At 41.3% G+C, this 15,362-nt stretch overlaps 1 protein-coding gene across 2 annotated transcripts in view; it reads left to right on the top strand.

The window, feature by feature from the left end:
* Positions 1 to 15,362, top strand: part of ARHGAP6 (Rho GTPase activating protein 6) — a 227,621-nt gene that overhangs the window by 148,551 nt on the left and 63,708 nt on the right. The window lies entirely within an intron of this gene.

Raw genomic sequence — 15,362 nt, 5'->3', positions numbered from 1 at the left:
GATTCAGATTCAAGAATCAACGCTACTCAAGGGTATAAAGATAAAAAAGAATGAGTATAAATTGCAGGCCTTTTCGGATGATTTGGTTTTAATTTTGGAACAACCAACTGAAGCGGTTGATTGTCTATTAGAACTTATAACACAGTATGGGAAAGTTTCTGGTTTTAAAGTTAATAATCACAAGACTAGGATATTATCTAAGAATATGTCACTTAACGATAAGGAAAGTTTAGTTAAATCTACAGGTTTTCAGATGTTGAAAAAGGTTAAATATTTGGGAGTATATTTAATGGCTTCAAATGGAAAATTGTATAAGAATAATTATGAATTATTATGGGCAAAAGTACAAAAGGATTTAAATGACTGGAAAAAATTGCAATTGTCATTGTTGGGGAGAATTTCAGCTGTAAAAATGAATGTTCTACCAAAGTTTCTTTTCTTGTTTCAGATGATACCTATTTTTAAAAAAGATGTAAATTTGGAGGAATGGCAGAAGGGTATCAATAAATTCATTTGGGTGGGAAGAAACCAAGGGTTAAGTTTAAGATTTTGCAAGATGCCCGAGAAAGAGGAGGACTTAAAGCACCTAATTTGAAATTATATTATGATGCAGTCACCTTAACTTGGATAAGTGATTGGCTTAATTTAACAAATAAGGATATTCTTTCTCTTGAAGGGTGGGATTTAATGTATGGTTGGCATGCATATTTAATTTTTAACAAGAAAGTTGACTGGGCTTTTAAATCACATATTTTGAGGAATGCTCTACTTCGAGTTTGGAAAAAATATTATTATAGGTTAAACTATAAAATACCTATCTGGAGGATTCCTGGACATGCAATTGAGGGAATTTCTAAGGGGATGAATTTTGAAAAAAATTCGTATAAAGAATTATTAATTTGGTCAGGTATGGACTGGCATTTAAAATCTTTAGATGTATTAAGGCAAGAAAATATTTTACAGTCATGGTTTCAATATTTACAAATAGTGGATAGGTGGACTGTAGATAAGAAAGAGGGAATAACATTAGAAGATGAAAATTTGGTAATTCAGATTAAAGATCAGAATCAGGCTCATATAAAAAGAATGTCAGAATCCAATTATATTTCATCTTTAATTATCAAATATAGAAACTCCCAATTCTGCCTTCTCTGGATTCTGCCATAAGAGGGAGAGAAGGGGGAGAACAAAGGGGCTTTATGGCCCTCACTTCCTTCAGTAGACTTCTAGGGAGCTGAAAGTGTTTATTGCAACTTCAAAGAGAGACTTTGAATGTAAATAGCATCAAAGAACTTTACCATGACAAAAGAGAGCTAATTACCTTTCATGTAGTTATCTGAAGTCTCCATACAGACGAAAGAAAGGAGCAAGGGGGTGGAATTGTGATGCCTGAAACTATCACTGGAAGGGGGGGTGATTGGGTGGGACTGCTGGGGAACCCCTTAAAACCTTGAATGGGAGAGCTTGGACCCCAAGTCCTGTCTAGCATGCCTGCAACCACTTCTTCTTAATAAAGGATTCCTGTTGGAAGAATTATTCCAAGAGTTCTGTCTTCTTAAGATGCAAAGTGGGGTGGGTCCTTACATTAGACAGGACTTGCAAAATTAATCCACCTGGAAGGGAGACCCTTGCCGGGGGATTTTGCAAAAATTTACCATGTCAGACAATGGAGCAAGAGAGGGGGAAAACTCCCTGGAAAGAGAGCCGCTGACCCAGTTGGAACCTTGCCAGATGTTGGGATCTGAGAGGTCAGATTCCTCGGGAGAAGAAGTGGTGGAGACACAGGACCACAAGCCTCGCTGGTCGATGGGCGTTGGAAAGAAAAGTGAGTGGGGAAAGGAATCAAGAAAGGTGACCCTGAGACGGGGGACCAAGCAACCAGAATGGAAGCAGGAGATGGAGAAATCCCTGCACGCAAGTGAAGAGGGAGGAAGCTGGGCACCGTACTCAGACTGGATCCTAGAGAAAGCTATTGACCTGATGAAGAGAACTCTCAGCTTCCTAGGAGAGGAGAATACTGAGCCCTACGGCCGCCCCAGTTCCTGGAGCCGCAAAGGGAGAGACACCGAGGGGGACGTGGAACCTGCAACCCCAGGGACATCTACTGATCCAGGAGCCCCCACCCCCTACCGGACCACAGATGGCAATCTGGACGGAAGACACTACCACCCACAACGGAGGCACCGATCCATTCCAAGACGTCCACCGTTGGAGGTGAAATTCAAAGGGGAGCCAACACGCTTGGGGTTTTTCCTAACCCAAGTCCTCAGCTACATGGAGGAATATGGGCAGGACATTCCCAGCGACAAAGCCCGCATCCGGATCGTGCAATCTGCCCTGGATGGACCAGCTGCAGATTGGGTGGTGAACTTGCATGACTCCAATGCCCCAGAACTCAGTAACTTCAACCGTTTCATGTCCTCTTTGAGAAGACGATTTGAAGACCCCCTGGCTGATCGCAAAGCCCGTGAAAGGATAAAAACGATGAGGCAAGGCAAACGCCCAGTGGCTGAGTATACACAAGAATTCCGGGCCATTGCCAGCAAACTGAATTGGCCAGAAGACATCCTCCTTGGCCATTTCAAAGACGGACTAAACTATGATCTATATGATGCTTGCCTGCAATGGTACGTCTTGGCAGAGGAAGCAGAGATCGACATATTGAAGAGGCACCGCCGAGGAAAACAATGGAGCCGCCCCCCGCCTGAGCTGACACACCAACCGGTGAAATCATCGGATACAGCCAAGAAGCAAATGGGGTGTTTCAAGTGCGGAAGAGAAGGGCATCGAGCTGTAGAATGCCGCTCAAAGGCCCCCCAGCACAACCCAGACAGATCCCCAATCAACAAACCCGGAAAGTCTTCAGCTAAGCCAAAAGAAACGGCCATGAGAATGATGGAAATTGCAGAACCCCCCACTTCTGCTCACCAAGGGGAAAGAACTCCAGCCTACACCACAGGGCCGGTGGATGCCTCAGATGACAGCTCGGAGGGCGAACCCCTGGTAAGTGGATGCATCACACCCATCCTCAAAACAGTGACTATATTAATCCCCCCCCATGCCCGAAACTGTGAAGGTGAAAGCCTTAATAGACTCTGGCTGCACCCGCTGCCTCATTAGCCCAACACTAGTGGGGAATCTGGGCATCCCATCCAGGAGACTGGAACAACCAATCTCATTTGGCCAGCTAGATGGATCCATAGCAGGGGGGGTGCCAGCTACCCTAGCCACTCTGCCAATACACCTCTCCCTGGGCAACCATGAAGAGGACATAACGTTTGTGGTGACCCCAGGTATGGAATGCCCAATGATTCTAGGGATGGAATGGTTGAAAAAATGGAACCCCTGGGTAAATTGGAGGACGACAGAAATCAAATTCCCGAAGGGGGACCCTATGGACTTAAAACCCCAAGGGAGGCTACCAGAATCAAGAATAGAAAAAGCATCCATAGGAGAGGAAAAAAGATTAACAGAAATACCAGAGGAATATAAGGACCTTGCTGAAGTCTTCAGTGAGGAGAGGGCGAATGAGCTTCCCCCCCACCGACCCACAGACTGTACCATTGAATTCAAGCCTGGGGCAAAACTCCCGAAGCCCAGATTATACTCCATGAGCCCAAAGGAGAAGGAGGAAATGGAAAGATTTATTAAAAAAAACCTAGAGAGAGGTTTCATTGAGCCAGCCAAGCCTAAAGTGGCTGCCCCGGTCCTTTTTAGAGAGAAGAAGGATGGCTCTTTACGTTTATGCGTGGATTATAGGGCCCTGAATACAATCAGTGAAAGCAACCTATACCCGCTGCCCCTCATGAAAGACATGCTGTCACACCTATCGAAAGGGAAAATTTTTTCTAAACTAGACCTAAGGGAAGCTTACTATCGCGTGAGAATCAAGGAAGGGGACGAATGGAAGACTGCATTTAACTGCCCCATGGGGTGCTATCAATTCAAAGTCTTGCCATTTGGATTACAAGGGGGCCCTGCAGTCTTTATGCAATTAATCAATGACGTTCTAAGGGAGCACCTGTTTAAGGGGGTCCTTGTTTACTTGGACGACATTCTTATCTTTACCGAAACAAAAGAGAACACGTCAAACTTGTCAGAGCGGTTTTTAAAGAAGCTGCGAGCCGCTCACCTATATGCCAAACTCTCAAAATGCGAATTCCACCAGGAAAGGATAGACTACCTAGGCTATCGCATATCCCCACAGGGCATTGAAATGGACCCAGAGAAGGTCAAAGCAGTATTAGATTGGGCACCACCCCGCACAAGAAAGCAACTACAAAGTTTCCTGGGCTTTGCAAACTTTTACCGCCAATTCATCCCCTCATTTGCCCAGATAGCCTTGCCCCTCACTAACTTACTAAAAATGAAGGGAGCATCCTCAGTAAAACCTAGCCAGCCACTAACATGGACAATGGAGTGCCAAGCAGCGTTTGAGAGACTAAAGAGACTTTTTTCTGCCGAACCAGTACTAAGGCACCCAGATATGGACAAGCCCTTCATAATACAGGCAGATGCAAGTGATGTGGCAGTGGGGGCTGTGCTATTACAAGAAAATGATGATACAGTATTGCACCCTGTGCATATACATCCAAGAAACTCATGGAAACAGAACAGCGCTGGCCCGTATGGGAGAAGGAGGCTTATGGGATAACGTTGGGCATTACTCACGTGGCGACAGTTCCTGGAAGGCAACAAAATCCCCTTCCAGGTGTGGACCGATCACAAAAATTTAGAAGCCCTGAAAACGTCCAGGAAACTCAATCCCAAACAAGCCCGCTGGTCTCAGCATTTTCACCAGTTCCAGTTTAAGCTCAAACATTTACCAGGGAGAAAGAACTTCCTGGCAGATGCTCTATCTCGCATGCCTCAATATAACAGCGCACAAACCACAGACTCTAGACCAATAATGGCAGAGTCACAACTGGCAGCACCAGTAACCACAAGAACCCAAGCTAAATTAAAACCACAACTGGACAGCCAAACTGGAATTGAATTCAGAAAAAGTTTGGAAACAGATGAATGTTCCAGAAAAACAAAAATGTGTGCACAATGAGAGACGGGTTGCCTTGGGTAGGGGAAAAGTTATATATACCAACAACCCAAAGAATCACGTTCATGCAGCTTTGCCATGACACAAAATCAGCAGGGCATTTTGGATTTGTAAAAACTTTACACTTAATTAAACGGCAATTTTGGTGGCCATCAATAAAAAAGGACATAGAAAGTTATGTTGCCAGCTGCCCAACCTGTGCATCGGCAAAGAGGTTGCAAGGGAACCAGGGCTATTACAACCAGTGGCAAGTCCCTCAGCCCCCTGGAGGGAAATAGCCATGGATTTTATAGTGGAATTGCCAGAAAGCAATGGGAATACTGTTATCTGGACAGTCACGGACCTATTTTCCAAACAGGTGCACTTTATCCCTTGCCAAAAAATTCCCACTGCAAAGGCCTTAGCAAAACTTTTCATCCAGCACATTTACAGATTGCACGGGGCACCCCAACGCATCATCTCTGATAGGGGAGTGCAATTTACGTCTGCATTTTGGAAGGAATTTTTATCCCTCTTAGGGACCACTCAGGGTCTGACATCTAGCCATCATCCACAAGGGGGTGGACAAACGGAACGGTGCCATTCGGTACTTGAGCAATATTTGAGATGTTTTTTAAATTTCCAACAGAGTGATTGGACGGACTTACTTCCTTTTGCAGAAGTTGCCTACAATAATGCAGTCCACTCCAGCACAGGCTACACTCCTTTTCAAATAGCCAACGGTCAAAGTTTCAACCCTATGCCAGAGTTAACCCCAAAAGAACCAACGATCCCTTCACTGAAAGAATGGATGGAAAACCTACAAAACACCTGGCCAATAGTCAGAAAATCACTAGATGAAGCTAGGCGGGCATACAAAGCACAAGCCGATAAAAAAAGGGTTGAGCCTACACCATTCATTATAGGAGAAATGGTGTACTTATCTACAAAATACCTAAAGTCCCTACAGCCCTGTAAAAAACTTGGACCAAAATATATAGGACCTTTTCCAATTAAAAGAATCATAAATCCAGTAACAGTAGAATTAGAATTACCCAAAAATCTCAGGCAAATACACCCAATTTTTCATTGCAGCTTGCTGAAAAGAGAGCATCAGTCACCTCTATGGCCAAAAATCCCCCCCCACCACCTCCAATCATGGTGGAGGGTGAACAACACTTCGAAATAAAGGAAGTCCTTGACTCTAGGAGATATCATGGAGCAACTCAGTACCTAGTTGCCTGGAAACACCTCCCTGCCTCACAAAACGAGTGGGTCCATAAACGTCATGTCAGAGCCCCGAAGCTATTGAAGAAGTTTCACACAGAGTATCCCAACAAGCCTAACTAACTTTTATACCTGTTTTGTTTTCTTGCAGGTGGATCTCTCTTATTGTTAAGAGGGGCCGGATGTCAGAATCCAATTATATTTCATCTTTAATTATCAAATATAGAAACTCCCAATTCTGCCTTCTCTGGATTCTGCCATAAGAGGGAGAGAAGGGGGAGAACAAAGGGGCTTTATGGCCCTCACTTCCTTCAGTAGACTTCTAGGGAGCTGAAAGTGTTTATTGCAACTTCAAAGAGAGACTTTGAATGTAAATAGCATCAAAGAACTTTACCATGACAAAAGAGAACTAATTACCTTTCATGTAGTTATCTGAAGTCTCCATACAGACGAAAGAAAGGAGCAAGGGGGTGGAATTGTGATGCCTGAAACTATCACTGGAAGGGGGGGTGATTGGGTGGGACTGCTGGGGAACCCCTTAAAACCTTGAATGGGAGAGCTTGGACCCCAAGTCCTGTCTAGCATGCCTGCAACCACTTCTTCTTAATAAAGGATTCCTGTTGGAAGAATTATTCCAAGAGTTCTGTCTTCTTAAGATGCAAAGTGGAGTGGGTCCTTAGAAAGAATTTATAATGCTTTAATAGAATTAGATTCGGAAACAGAATTGGTTAAAGACTATGATTAAATGGGCTCAGAATATCCAGGAACCAATCCCATTGGATTTATGGGAGATAATTTGGATCAGAAATGTTAAATTTACACAAGCCCAAAATTTGAGGGAAAATTTTTATAAAATGTTTTATAGGTGGCATTTCGATCCTAAAAAATTATCTTGTATGTACTTTAATTTACAACCCAAATGTTGGAGATGTGGTAATACGGATGCGACATATTTTCACGTTTGGTGAAATTGTAAAAAAGTAAAGGCATTTTGGATTATGATTTGGTGGAACATTCAAAAGATTTTTAAAAGGAAGATAAAGTTTACTCCTCAATTATTCCTATTGGGTATTTTTGTGGATTTAGATGACAAAGAAACTATTTTAATGTTGAATTTATTAACTGCAGCAAGGTTACTAGTAGGTTCATATTGGAAGAAAGATTCGTTGCCTACTTTAGAAGAATGGATATCTAAAGTTTCTAATTTTGCAGAAATGGCAAAAAATTTTGCTTATTTAAAGGATCATACACAAGAAAGATATATTGTATGGAGAAGATGGATAGATTATATTCAGAAGAAGTACGGGACTACAAAGTTTCATTTATTTTATGAGTAAATTTTATAGTAAATGTTGTATAACAGACTTGTTTATGATGATATAATTTAAGGGGAGTTAAGGGCTAAGTATGATTTTTTTTCTTTTTTTTTTCTTTTTTTTTCTTTTTTTTATTGTATATTGTTAATTTTGTTATTAATAACCCTGTAGTCTGTTCTGGGAAGTGAGGGGGGGTGAGGGTGGGTGGGTGGGTAAATAGGTAGAATAGGATAATATAGATATGGTAATTTACGAGAGAGGTGCTGCTTGGGCACTTCTCCTATGCTGTATTCCTGTATTTGAGAGGGATGAGAGGGGAGGAAGGTGAAGGGAGGAAGTAGGATGGCAAGAGGAGAAGAGGAGGGGAAGAGAGTAGGTGGGGAGGAGAGAAGGAGGAGGGAAGTAGGAAAGGTATTAGAGAGGGTGGTTGCAGCATGGGGGGAAGGAGCAAGCGGCACTTATGATTATGGTTATGGTTATGGTTATTTTGTAAAGTGAATTTTGCTGTATATGTTGAATAAATGAAAAATAAAAAAATTCTATTAAAAAGAAGTTTTACTATCATTCAGCATGGGAGAGGTCCACCTATTACATTCTTTTATTATAAAAATGCCTTCCTTAAATTTCAGTGGAATTTTACCTAGTGGTGTCTTTTAAGTTATTTCTTGTGCAATAGAATAAAGATCTTGCAGAAAAAGTTGTTTCTATTGAGTCAAACATTTTTTGCATATAATCCATGAAAAGTAAGTACTGTAAACAGTAGCATATAATTGTTATTTGAAGGGATGAGGTAATTGAAAGTTTTCACTTAAGGCAGACATGTCAAACTAGCGATGTCACGTGATGTCATGCAACGTATCTCGACAGTTTTGCCATTGCCGGCAATGGGGTGGGTGCGGCTTCCAGATGATGCATCTGGCCTGCAGGCCGGCAGTTTGACACCCCTGACTTAAGGGATCATTTCAGTGGTAGCATCATGTGTAGGTGTTTTTATGTGAAGAGCAGAATAGAGAATTGACGTGCTTCTTTCTATTTACTAAGTGGGCATGAAGTGATCTCTTTGGGCTCTTGCATTCTGTTTACAAAACAATAAAGTTATAAATAAACTTATAGAATAATTACATACATCCTTAATGCATCATGACACCTTGAAAATTTGCAGCATCAAACACTTGGAATACTGCATCCAGTTTTGGTCACCACGATAGAAAAAAGATGTTGAGACTCTAGAAAAGAGTACAGAGAAGAGTAATAAAGATGATTAGGGGACTGGAGACTAAAACATATAAGGAATGGTTGCTGGAATTGGGTATGTCTAGTTTAACGAAGAGAAGGACGAGGGGGGACATGATAGCAGTGTTCCAATATCTCAGGGGCTGCCACAAAGAAGAGGGAATCAAGCTATTATCCAAAGCGCCTGAAGGCAGGACAAGAAGCAACGGGTGGAAACTAATCAAGGAGAGAAGCAACCTAGAACTAAGGAGAAACTTCCTGACAGTTAGAACAATTAACCAGTGGAACAACCTGCCTCCAGAAGCGGTAAATGCTCCAATACTGGAAATTTTTAAGAAGAGACTGGACAGCCATTTTTCCGAAATGGTATAGGGTTTCCTACCTGAGCAGGGGGTTGGACTGGATGACCTCCAAGGTCCCTTCCAACTTTACTATTTATTATTATTATTATTGTTGTTGTTATTATTATTATTATTATTATTATTAATTGGGTGTGTCTAGTCTAGTCTAATGAAGACCAGGGGTGACATGATAGCAGTGTTCCAATATCTCAGGGACCGCCACAAAGAAGGAGTCAAGCTATTCTCCAAAGCCCCTGAAGGCAGGACAAGAAGCAATGGATGGAAACTAATCAAGGAGAGAAGCAATCTGGAACTAAGGAGAAACTTCCTAACAGAACAATTAACCAATGGAACAACCTGCCTCCAGAAGTTGTGAATCCTCCAACACTGGAAGTTTTTAAGAAGAGACTGGACAACCATTTGTCTGAAATGGTATAGGATTTCCTGCCTAAGCAGGTGGTTGGACTAGATGACCTCCAAGGTCCCTTCTAACTCTTTCTATTCTATTCTAAGTAATTTAAATATCTAGGAGTTCTGTTTCAAGCCTCAATGTCTTCATCCAGCCAATTGAGATCTGTATCTTTGTAAGCACAATTAGTTCTATTTTACAATTCCATACCAGCAATGGAAATAGGCATTCCCCGCACGGATGTAATCAAACTCTTCAGAGATAAGGTTGGATGTTACTGTTCTGTGAAGTGCAGATTTGCAGCTATCAAAATGTTACTCAAATCTGTCCAGTCAACAAATTCCAAGCTGCTTTCTCACATGCCCAGATGTGCCTGCAATTCTTTATTAAAACTAGAAAGAGGCCTGAGTTTATTAGAAACCTGAATCTGTTCCTGACATTTGAGATACTGACTCAGTTCTTTGGCTCATAAAATAACTTTATGCCATTATGGTCAATTGAAATAAAATCCAATTTAAGACTCTGAACTTTCCATACAATATCTGTCTTGGTTATAAAATAGCTCAGTCAGAAATAAAGCATCAGATCACATGTAAACCTGCTTAAGAACAGCTCGTTCAATAACCTAAGTGACAATGGTGCTGAAAAGGGGGATGTGAATTTGCAGCTATTGCAGCATCCCACAGTCGTGATCACAATTTGAATGCTTGATAATCTGCATTTATGACAGTTGCAGCATCTGTTACATGATCACCATTTATGTCCTTCACATGGCTGTGATTTGTGGTTTCCTGCCAGCTTCCCCATTGAATGTACTTGACTTCCAACAAGCAAAGTCAATAGGGAAGCTGGCAGGAAAGCACAAGTCACAGCTATGTGATATTGTGTTTAATAACTGCAGCTGGAACTGACATAAGTGGGGCTGGGTTGTGGGATGTTTTACTTTTTGACCACATTGCTTAGTGGAGTTGCCAGTCTCAATTGTGATTAGTAAGGGAGACTACCTCGATTTGCAAAAGGATCTAAGCTTCAGTCCACAAATACGACCAGAATGCAAGGGGACAGCCATTTCCAGCAACTAATTTTTGCCTGACACAAAACAGTTTTGGTTTTCTTTCAGGCTTTCTAGAAGGTAAATTCCACAACCTTCAAGATAAGGTCATTTAAACTTAAATTCATAGAAATAATCAAATTCATTAACTAGAAATTGCTAACAAATGTTCACACAAAGTGTGCTTATGAGAGCACTGGCACTGGGACTTCCAGACCCCACTAGACCAGGGGTAGGCAACCCAAAACACTCAAAAAGCCACTTGGACCCGTTTCCCACTGAAAACAAAACACTGGGAGCCGCAAAACCCTTTTGACATCTAAAATGAAGATAACACAGCATATATCGTTTTTTACCTTTGTGCTATGTATAAAATAATAATAATAATAATAATAATCCCCCAGTGAGGCACTACCTTGATGTGGTTGTGGGGCTTGTGTACTCTGAGGAAGATGAGAGCTATGCCAGAGGTTCAACCATACTGGACAGGCCTCATCAGAAGAGTCAGACAAAGAGTGTCTCTCCCATAAAAAATATGGTGAGACGTAAATTGCAGAATGCCATACTGGCTTGGACGTTGCCCGGGTTAACAAGGTCCGCGCTAGATATCGGAGTTCCTGGATATCTGGTGAAAAATGGGTTACAGGACTCAGGACTGTTGGCTGAGCAACCAGGGCCAGCAGCTGCAGAACTACTGGAAGAAAAGGTGTTTACCCATCGCAGATACACAGTGATTGAAAACAAAGAAATAATGATCTGTTACTACAGATCAAGTCCAACAAGAAGAGGATATCTAAAACGAATGCACCAGTTCTGGAAAGAACAACATCCAGAATCAGAAATAACAGAACAGAGACTAGCAGATCAACGCCGATTTATAACACGAAATAAAGTATTCACAGAAACAGAATTGGACGAACTGCAAAGGTTTACCCAGGGCAAAGAAATCAAAGCCTTACCAGAAGTAATTCAGAATGTAGAGGCAAACCAGGGGGAGTTGGCAGTGAAGGAATCCAGCAGAGATATACAACTGTTCTCATTTGGAAACCAGGCACCTCTTCCTCAGGAAGAACAAAACCCTCTAACTAAAGAAATAAAAGAATTGAAACAAAGAATAACTGAGCATCTAGAACAGCACAAAAACAACAGAATAAGGCTACCTGCATTGAAGCTTGTTCCAAAGAAACAGCTAGCACAAGCATTAAAAGATGCAAATACTGCAATATCAAGTATAAGCACCAATTCACTGCAAGAAACAAACCAACTAATGTACAGCACAGCTGCAGTTATAACAGAATACCTGGGATGCAAAATCAACAAAAAAGAAAAACAAACGAACAGTGCACCAGAAAAATGGAAGGTTAGACTAGAAAATAAGATCAGCAAGTTAAGATCACATGCAAGCGAGGTAGAACAGATGAAAGAAAAGAAGCTGAAGAACAAGAAGACCAAAGAATACCTAATCAAGAAATACCACTTAGAAACAAGGAAGATCAAGGAAGCACTGGAAATAATAAAGCAACAAATAACAGCTATAGCCAGGAAAATCAGTAGATATGAAGCTCGAATTGCAAACTATAGGCAGAACCTCCAATTTCAATCCAATCAGAAACGTTTCTACCAATCCATCAATGGAGAAACTGCAAGGAATCAGTCAGTACCTGACAAGGAAGAAACAGTGCAGTTCTGGAAGCAGATATGGGATAACCCAAAGAAATACAACAAGGATGCGGCTTGGTTAAAAGAGGTGGATGCAAATAAAACAGAAGTTGAAATGAAAGAACTAGTAATAACAACAAAAATGGTAGAAAAAAGAGCAAAGAAAATCAAAAATTGGTCATCACCAGGTGAAGATGAACTGCATGGGTTTTGGTTGAAACATCTAACTGTTATACACCCACTCATTGCCAAACAGTTCAACAATATACTACAAGGAGGAGAAATTGAAAAGTGGCTAACAACTGGGAAAACCTACCTAATAATGAAAAATCCAGCAAAAGGGGCAACACCAGGTAACTACAGGCCAATTACCTGCTTACCAACAACTTTCAAATTACTAACTGGTGTGGTAGCTGATGCAGTACAACAGCATCTAGTTGAAAACAATCTCTTTCCACCTGAGCAGAAAGGAAACCACCCCAATAGCAGAGGAACAAAAGATCAACTCCTAATAGACAAAATGATCTTGGAAAACTGCAAGAGAAGGAAGACCAACCTGAATGTGGCATGGATTGACTACAAAAAGGCATTTGACTCTCTGCCACATGATTGGATAATAAAGTGCCTAGAAATAACAGGAGTCAGTAGAAACATCAGAAAATTTGTGCAAAGATCGATGGCACAATGGAAGACACAGTTGCAGATCAATGGTGAGAGCCTGGGAGAGGTTAATATCAAGAGAGGAATATTTCAAGGAGATTCATTATCACCATTACTATTTGTTATTGCACTGTTTCCTCTGTCGACAATACTGAATAATTCAGGACATGGCTATCAAACATCAAAAACATCTGCCAGACTATCCCACCTCCTTTATATGGATGATCTGAAGCTGTATGGAAAAACATCATCTGAAATAGAATCGCTGCTCAACACTGTCTGTATATATAGCCAAGATATTGTAATGGAGTTTGGCTTGGACAAATGTGCCACACTTACTATCAAACAAGGAAAAATAATGAAAACTGAAGGAATCAAGATGCCCCACGAAAATAACATTCAGAGTCTGGATGAGGAAGAGTACTACAAATACTTGGGTATCCTTCAAGCTGACAACATCAAGCACACTGAAGTCAAGAAAAAGATTAGAGGTGAATACATCAAGAGAGTGAAGAAGATCTTAAAATCCAAACTCAATGGAGGAAATACCATAAAGGCAATCAACACCTGGGCAATCCCAGTCATTAGGTACACAGCTGGAATAGTGGACTGGACTCAAGCAGAACTAAAAGCAATGGATAGGCAGACCAGAAAAATAATGACAATGAATCATGCTCTTCATCCACGCAGTGACATTGATAGACTTTATCTACCAAGGCAAATAGGTGGGCGTGGAATGCTACAAGTACATCAGATGGTTGAAGAAAAAAAAATGGCTTTGGAAGAATACCTGAAGAACAATGATGAAGATGCACGAAATTAGTATATCAGGAAGGCTTACTAACTACTGGAGAGACCAAACTGGCCTACAAGAAAGACCAAATGAAGAACAGAATAGAGGCATGGGAAGACAAAGCACTACATGGCCAATACATGAAAAAAATAGCTGGGAAAGCAGATAATAATAAAACCTGGCAATGGCTAAGAGCAGGAAAATTGAAGAAAGAGACCGAGGGACTAATTCTGGCTGCACAAGACCAAGCCTTAAGGACAAATGCATACAAAGTCAAAATTGAGAAGACAGCAACAGACAGTAAGTGCCGCCTATGCAAAGAAGCTGAAGAAACAGTGGACCACTTGGTAAGCTGTTGCAAGAAGATTGCACAAACTGATTACAAGCAGCGGCATGACAAAGTAGCAACAATGGTGCATTGGAAGATCTGCAAAAAATATCATTTGCCTGTAAGCAAAAACTGGTGGGATCATAAAATAGAGAAAGTCATAGAAAATGATAAAATTAAACTGCTCTGGGACTTCAGAATTCAAACAGACAAGCACCTGCAACATAACACCCCAGACTTAACAATTGTCGATAAGAAAGACAAAAAAGTCTGGATAGTGGACGTGGCAGTGCCTGGAGACAGCAGAATAGAAGAGAAAGAACTGGAGAAGATAACAAAATACAAAGACCTACAAATAGAAATAGAAAGACTGTGGCAAAAGCAAGCAAGGGTAGTACCAATAGTCATAGGCTCCTTGGGTGCAATCCCAAAACAACTGGAGCACCACTTGAACACCATTGGCATTGACAAATTCGCTATTAGTCAATTGCAAAAGGCGGCCTTATTAGGAACTGCTTCCATCCTGCGACGATATCTGTAATACCATCAAACATCCACATCTGCCTATCCCAGGTCCTGGGTAAGGACTCGATAGGTAGACAAAATGCCAAATCCAGTCTGAACATCTGGCTGACTGTGCGATGATCCATAATAATAATAATAATAATAATAATAATAATAATAATAATAATATAATATACAATATAATAATAATAGTAAAGTCGGAAGGGACCTTGGAGTCATCTAGTCCAACCCCCTGCTCAGGCAGGAAACCCTACACCATTTCGGACAAATGGCTGTCCAGTCTCTTCTTAAAAACTTCCAGTGTTGGAGCATTTACTGCTTCTGGAGGCAGGCTGTTCCACTGATTAATTGTTCTCACTGTCAGGAAGTTTCTCCTTAGTTCTAGGTTGCGTCTCTCCTTGATTAGTTTCTACCCATTGTTTCTTGTCCTGCCTTCAGGTGCTTTGGAAAATAGCTTGATTCCCTCTTCTTTATGGCAGCCTCTGAGATATTGGAATACTGCTATCATTCCCCCCTTGTCCTTCTCTTCGTTAAACTAGACATACCCAATTCTAGCAACCGTTCCTTATATGTTTTAGCCTCCAGTCCCCTAATCATCTTTGTTGCTTTTCTCTGTACTCTTTCTAGAGTCTCAACATCTTTTTTACATCATGGTGACCAAAACTGGATGCAGTATTCCAAGTGTGGCCTTACCAAGGCATTGTAGAGTGGCATTAATACTTCACATGATCTTGATTCTATCCTCTGTTAATGCAGCCTAGCACTGCTGGCTTATATTTAGGTGATTG

The sequence above is a fragment of the Crotalus tigris genome, unplaced genomic scaffold (genome assembly GCF_016545835.1).
Source record: "Crotalus tigris isolate CLP2741 ecotype Arizona unplaced genomic scaffold, ASM1654583v1 scf7180000017543.2237141, whole genome shotgun sequence".
NCBI classification, from domain to species: domain Eukaryota; kingdom Metazoa; phylum Chordata; class Lepidosauria; order Squamata; family Viperidae; genus Crotalus; species Crotalus tigris.
Note: the sequence above shows the minus strand (reverse complement) of the source record. Positions and strands in the feature narration are given on the sequence as shown.